Genomic DNA, 7,289 nt, shown 5'->3' on the forward strand with positions numbered 1-7,289 from the left:
TGATGTAGGAGATGAAGACCTAAATTTGAGGACGAATTCACCTAAAGAAGGAGGGAATGATGTGAGCCAAGAAGAGGCATTGAACGGAATTGGGGGACCCATGACAAGGTCCAAGACTAAGAGAATGAATCAAGCTTTGGAAGGCTTAATAATGGGAGGATCAATGCACAATGGAAGCAACAACTAAATGGATCACATTCCTCTAATTTGAAAGTGAAATTTAACCAACATGAGGACCATTTTATAGTTCTAATGCATTTTTGGAGAGTTCCTAAGCCACTACAACAAAAACTGCAAACGAAAACACCCCTACCACAATGGTTTTAAGAGAGAGCGTTGTGTATTTGCTCAAAGACAACGGTTTTTGCCAAAACCGTTGTCTTTGAACTCCCCATTAAATATAAAAGACAACGGTTTTAGCAAAACTATTGTCATTGAGCAAAACGACAACACTTTTTACAACGGTTTTATAAACCGTTGTCTTTATCCGCGTTTTTAGAGGCTACAACAACAATTTTGAAAAAACCGTTGTAATTGAATTTGGTCATTTCCCCCCTTCGCTATTTTCCTTTCCCTCGCTATTTTCTTTTCGGCGCCGTGTTTTCGCATTCCCAAACCTAAGCCATTTATCTTTCCCTCTCCTCATACGACGTTGTGCTCCTTCTCGTTTCCTGGTGAGCGGCGGCGTTCTCCAATGGGTTGCCGAAGATCCAGACACACGGGAGGGAGAAACCGGAGAACAGGATGTGCCACGACGACAGCGCGCCGCCGGTGAAGGTGAAGACCATCGACGAACTACACTCCCTGCAGAAGAAGAGGTCGGCGCCGACCACCCCCATCAAGGACAGCGCGCAGCAGGGCAATGCTACCTTCACCACCATCTCAGAGGAGGAGCGCCAGAAGCTCCAGCTCCAATCCATCAGGTCAATATTTAATCTCCAAACAAACATCTCTTTCTCAATAATAAAATAAGGGGGAAACATTCAGATTCCTTGCCGGATACTGGTGGGCTACTGCCGGATTGATTTTTCTAAACACAAAAGGAAACAATTCTTGAGAACAAGAAGGTGGAATCTTATCTTTCTCCCACGTTTCTTGTAATGAAATCGTGTTGTTCGCAGTGATTCATTGGCATCGCTGACGAGGGAGACAAGGCCGAAGGTGGTGAGGGGCGATCCGGCCAGGAAGGCGGAGGCGACCAAGGTCGCCGTCGAGCACCACCACTACTTGACGCCGACCATCAGCATCAGCGACAGCGCCCTCAAGTTTACCCATGTCCTCTACAACCTCTCCCCGCCCAGTATCTTCTCTCATCTCCTCTTCATCACTCAAATCATCACATTTCATTCTCATTGAAAGAATCACGAATTCCATGTAGAACTCTACGAGCAAGTCATAAAACATGAACATGGATCATTCATAACATCGACCGGAGCCTTGGCTACCTTGTCTGGCACGAAGACTGGCCGTTCGCCGAGGGACAAGCGCATCGTCAAGGATGAAACCACTGCCAATGAGCTTTGGTGGGGAAAGTAAGTCCACACAACTAATTCATGATCCTTCCATTGATGGTTCCTTCTCAAAATGTATGTGCGCTATTCACGCAAAGGCTCACCGAACATAGAGATGGATGAGCACACCTTCCTGGTGAACAGGGAGAGGGTTGTCGATTACCTCAACTCTTTGGATAAGGTACACATGCACATCAAGTGTTTAATGTAATTCCTCATAGATCCTAATATGACATCTGAATGATACAAGGTATTTGTGAATGACCAATTCCTCAACTGGGATCCCGAGCATCGAATCAAAATTCAAATTGTCTCTGCAAGAGCCTATCATTCCCTGTTCATGCACAACATGTAAGTGAAAAATACTACTAATAAGAATGCTAAAGATGCTCTACAATTCTACAGTTCGACAGTTATCCAGATAAGTCATCTTTACGTTGGTTCTATTGATCTCTAGTAGTGAATCATAATTGTGTTAGTAGCTGGCTGGATCATACATATACATATATTAGTGTTAGTGAGCTAACTAGCTCCTCATACTCTCCTTAATGCCAAGGGAAAACATGTAAACTAGAAGAAGAAAAACTCTCTTTTGCATGAAATAATTAGAAGGATCGCAGGTGCATCCGTCCTACGCGTAAAGAACTGGAGGATTTCAATACTCCAGACTTCACAATTTACAATGCTGGCCAATTTCCATGTAATCGATACACACACTACATGACTACCTCCACCAGCATTGATCTTAATCTTGATAGGAAAGAAATGGTCATCCTTGGCACACAGTATGCCGGGGAGATGAAGAAGGGTTTATTCGATGTGATGCACTATCTAATGCCTAAAAAAACATTCTCTCCCTGCACTCTAGCAACAATATGGGCAAAGATGGTGATGTTGCCCTCTTCTTTGGACTATCAGGTAAGTGAAATAATATTTGGATTTAAATTGACTTCAATATGAAGCCAGTGACCAACAGACTAGATCAGTTAATCTATCAATAAAAATACGCATGCATCATCTTTAGATTTCTAAATATCCATAGTTTACAAGGTACAATAAACTTTGGTCAATGAAATATTACAACTGTCACTAATATTTCTATTTGCAACAGACATTCAAATATTCAGATGAGATGCCATCGGAAAATTGCATAGAATGAAGTGTAAAAAGATTGAGAAGAATTAGCATAAAAGAATACTACAGTAGCTATGAAGTTGAATGGTGAAGTGGCTCAATGCAACCATTAATGCTTTATTGACCAATCTTCCTCCATATTGAGCCTTTGGGTGCTGCTAGACACTTGAGCCTACCGAAGAGGAATCCTGTCTTCGGAGGGTTATCGTTTACAAGTGAGTTCTCATATATTTCTTTGCACTCTTGCACCACCTAGACAAATAAGCAAACACATCTTACCACCTTGAATCTTTATATATATTTAACATGTGAATCTTCGAAAATGATCCTAAAATCTTATTCTGGTATGGAACTTGTATTATATTTTCAAAGCTCTAGCTAGTAAAAACCGAATGCACGTTTAGGGCCAGCATATTGTGACATATTTTGGATAACCAGCTATATATGGAGATATCAGGATTTTCATATCTAACAAAGTTAAACGGAACCAGCACTGATACTTTTCAATATTACAATTATGCTATATAGATTGAACCCCCCTTCCTCTCTATATATGCACTCATAAATATCCTCCTTCAATTATTTCACTTATGCATTTGTGATGGGTCTATTTATTGCAGATCAATTTGCAGCTCCTGGAAACTTGTTACTTGCAAAATGGAAAAGCATATTGTGCCTACCAGGTCTCAAAGGTAATGCAGTCTGGAAAATGGCACAGAAAATTGCACGAATATTTTGTTTCAAGATGTTAATGGATGCAATGTGCTTTGTATGGATTCTATTGATCTTGGATGATAGTTCACTTAAATAATGTTAGCTGCATGCAGTGCTAATTATTTAATAAACTATGCTAAGCTAGGTATCACTGCTCCTAGTAGATTCCATGTACTGTTATTCTCTAATAAACACCTCTTTTTGTTTCCTTCATTTGGTTTGTTTTTGCCTTCTATGCACTACAAATTGGTTAATTACATTCTCCTTTTGGAATTCTGGAATTTGATAAGTTTTGTTAAATTTTCTTTTGCAGGTTGGGCAATTCGTGGGGCTTGAGTTTTTTTGATGCAAGAAGTGAGCTTTGTTAGGATGTAGCTTGCCTTGCTAATTTGTAAATTAAAAGTCATATGGAGAACAACAAATGGAAAACATGTGATTTAATGTATATGGAGAGTAATGGAAAACATGTGTATTTTGATGAGTAACAACTCATTTTATATATTTTTGTATATGTGGCTACAAGATGAATTATATATGGATGTTTATTTTGGATTTAATGTAGTAAATATTTAGTTTTGTATTGGTGGTTTGCTTAGTAAAATAAGATTGGTTGTTTGGTATTAATGAACATTAAAGACAACAGTTAAAAATGTTGTAAAAACTAGGTAAACCACAACGAAATATTTTTGTAAAAAGTGATAAAAGACAACGGTTTTATCCGTTGTAAAATATATTAAAACTATTGTAAAAAAAAATGTGTCAAATATTATCTACCACAACAGTTTATATCTGTTGTAAAAAATGTCTACAACAACGGTTTATTTCTGTTGTTGAAATTATCTACCACAACGGTTTTAAAACGTTGTCGTATCCTTCGTAGCCAAATTTTGGGTATATAAACAACAATGGATAAAAACCGTTGTCAAATGTCTACAAAGACAACGGATTCAAAACCGTTATCGTAGGGCAATACATTCTACAACACCCTCAGTTACAATGGTTTTTTGACCCTACGACAATGGATAATATCCGTTGTCGTTTGCAGTTTTTGTTGTAGTGAGCTAATATTAAAATACCATGCATGCATGGTTGCATTAAGCTAGTATTAGGCATTAGTGGTTGCATTAGTAGATAATAAATACCATGCATGCAAGCATGATATTTATTGCATAATTAGTACATAGTGGATCTTAGGTGATGTTAAATAGGAGAACTCTTGTATGGAAAATGATGTGAGTTTGAATGAAAATTTGAGTTTCTCTTTCGTGAGAGCTTCCTTCTAGTTCTTAGGTAAAGAACTAATTCTGATCTTATCAAGACAATGTAACAACCCAAATTTCCTAATTCCGAGTCTTAATAGTAATTAAAAATACTTTAGAAATATTCTAGAGATTTTTAGAAATTTTTAGAGTATTTTTATGTAATTTTTGGAGTTCGTTTGGTATTTTTACCAAAAGAAACAAGTTGCAAAAAATAAAGAGGTTGAGCCGAGGTTCGAACCGGAGACCTCCGGTTAAGCAAAGCCTTAAGTTGTCTCGGATGACCAGGAACCCAGCAAGGCTGTGGTGATTAAATATATAGCGAAATAAACTTAAGCAGTAATAAAAAACAAAAAATATTAAGTATAAAAGAGTTTCGGCCGAGATTCGAACCCGCGACCTCCGACCCGGTCCAAGACTTAAGCAAAGCGCGATGGCCAAGCGCCCAAGCGGGCCGTGCTGAGCAAATATCGGGCGAAATTAATTTAAGCAGTGGTATGTAACAGAAATACCTAGTTATAAAGAGAGAACTTAGGTATTTGCTGTTAGTTAGAGCCCTAGAGCCAATCATTTGATGATTGTATTATGGACTTGTTGTATCATATTTTTATATAAATAATGGCATTTGTTTTGGTTATTATACTTACTTGTATTGGTGCCAAATAAACAAGTATAATAGCGTCCTTGAGTAGAAGGTTCTTACCTATAAATCGGTTAGTTGAACAGATAATGAGATGATATAGGGAACACTACTCTTAATCATTCCTAGTCGAGTATTAACATTCAGGGACAATGTTAATACGACGAGACTAGCATGTAGGTCAACTCGATGACTTGATCTCACAAGTCATGGATATAGAGATATCAAGTTGACACATGGGTATACATTGGAGAATGTATACTGAATGACCCACCATGAGAAAGTATCATGGATCGTTATATGAGTGTCATATACTTTCTCATGTGGCTATTAGTATGACTATTAGTCCTTGGACCTAAAGTCACCATGGTTCCCTACATAAGGAGTTACGTACTTTGGTTTCATCAAACGTCACCCGTAACTGGGTGGATTATAAATGCGATTACTAGGTATGTAACAAATTATGTGGAGGGATGTGAGTGATGTAGATGGGATCTATCCCTCCTATATGACGGGAGTGACATTGATATTCTTGATAGAGTGAGACCACGAAGTGCACGGCCATGCCCAAATGAGTCAATATGAGATATTGAGCTCATTTGATTTAGTGAGTCTACTTGGAGTTCAAGATTTAGATTGGTCAGAGGATGACATGGTCTATGCCTCAGATTGATCAATCTAGATGTCTAGGATAGAAGGACACTTGTCATATATTGTGAGGAGTCACAATTAGTAGTCACAAGGTGATGTTGGATCTCAATATTCTTGTAACTTGGGTAGTAATGATGTGTTGCTAGATACCACTCATTACTTATGCTCCTAAATGGGTTTAGGGGCATTGCCAACGTTACAAGAACCTATAGGGTCACACACTAAGGACAATTAGATGGAGATTAGGTTCATATGATGAACCAAGAGGATTAGGTTCATGTATTGAACCAAATTGGAATAAGAGTAATCCAAGTTACGCTAATTGAGTTCGACTCAAGTTGATTCATGTGTTCAATGAGTCTAATTTAGATTATGACTCATTGAATCAATTTAATTAAATGAATTAGATTCATTATATTAAGTTGGTTTGAATCAAATGGTTAGATTCGATTAACCATGAGAGAGATTTGGTCAAGTTTGATTTGACTTGAGAAGGAAGATGAAGATCAAGTTTGACTTGACCATTTGTCACCTCATTTGTGAGTTGGCAATAGGAGGACTAATGATGATGTGCCACATCATCAAAGCTAGCACATGTGTGTGCCACATCATAGAGGTTACAAACCCCTTTCCATTTAATGTGGCCGGCCACATTAATTGTAAGGGAGTTACAATTGTGGCCGGCCACTCAAAATGAATGAGAATGAATTTTTTCATTCAATGTAATTCATTCTATCTTCTTCCTCCTTGAGCACTTTCTTCTCTCCCTCTCATCCTACCTTGGCCGAACCCTACTAAGGTGCTAGCACACTTTAGTTTGGTTTTCTCCCTCTTTTGTTCTTGTAGATACGTGTAGAGGATTGTCTACTTTGACAATCTTGAGATCCGACACCTTGGACGAGCGGGATTCGTGAAGGGCGCGCATCAAGCATAAAAACTCTTAACCATCTAGAACTCTAATATAGATCTAGAGTTAGTAAACTCGTACTCGAAGGTTTTTTCAAAATTTTATTCTTCGCACGAATCCGGTGACGGGGGTTTCGGGGTTTCCGCGATGCGAAAAAGCGATTTTCGCGGCCCGAAAAGTCCAACAGTGTTATCAGAGCCACGTGCGAAGTCTTGTATGAGTTTATTTTGTATTTTTATGAAAATAGAAGTCTTGTAATATTCTGTGAATTTCCTATTTTTATAGTTTTTATGGGTATTTTTCTCGTAGAAGCGAAGCACAAGTGTTTCGACACTTGTAGGCTTCGACTACCGAGAAGTTTTTTCCGAAACGGCAAGGTTTCGCTCCAAATGTTTTTGGGACAGCGGGCCAAGGCACTGTAGGATCGCTAAGGAACACTCGCGATGGTTATATCGTGGGTAGGGGCGCTGCAC

At 38.6% G+C, this 7,289-nt stretch overlaps 1 pseudogene; it reads left to right on the forward strand.

The window, feature by feature from the left end:
- Nucleotides 1-317: 317 nt before the first annotated feature.
- Nucleotides 318-2,437, forward strand: LOC122054925 (annotated as a pseudogene).
- Nucleotides 2,438-7,289: the final 4,852 nt, after the last annotated feature.

Source organism: Zingiber officinale, chromosome 3B, assembly GCF_018446385.1.
Source record: "Zingiber officinale cultivar Zhangliang chromosome 3B, Zo_v1.1, whole genome shotgun sequence".
Classification (NCBI taxonomy): domain Eukaryota; kingdom Viridiplantae; phylum Streptophyta; class Magnoliopsida; order Zingiberales; family Zingiberaceae; genus Zingiber; species Zingiber officinale.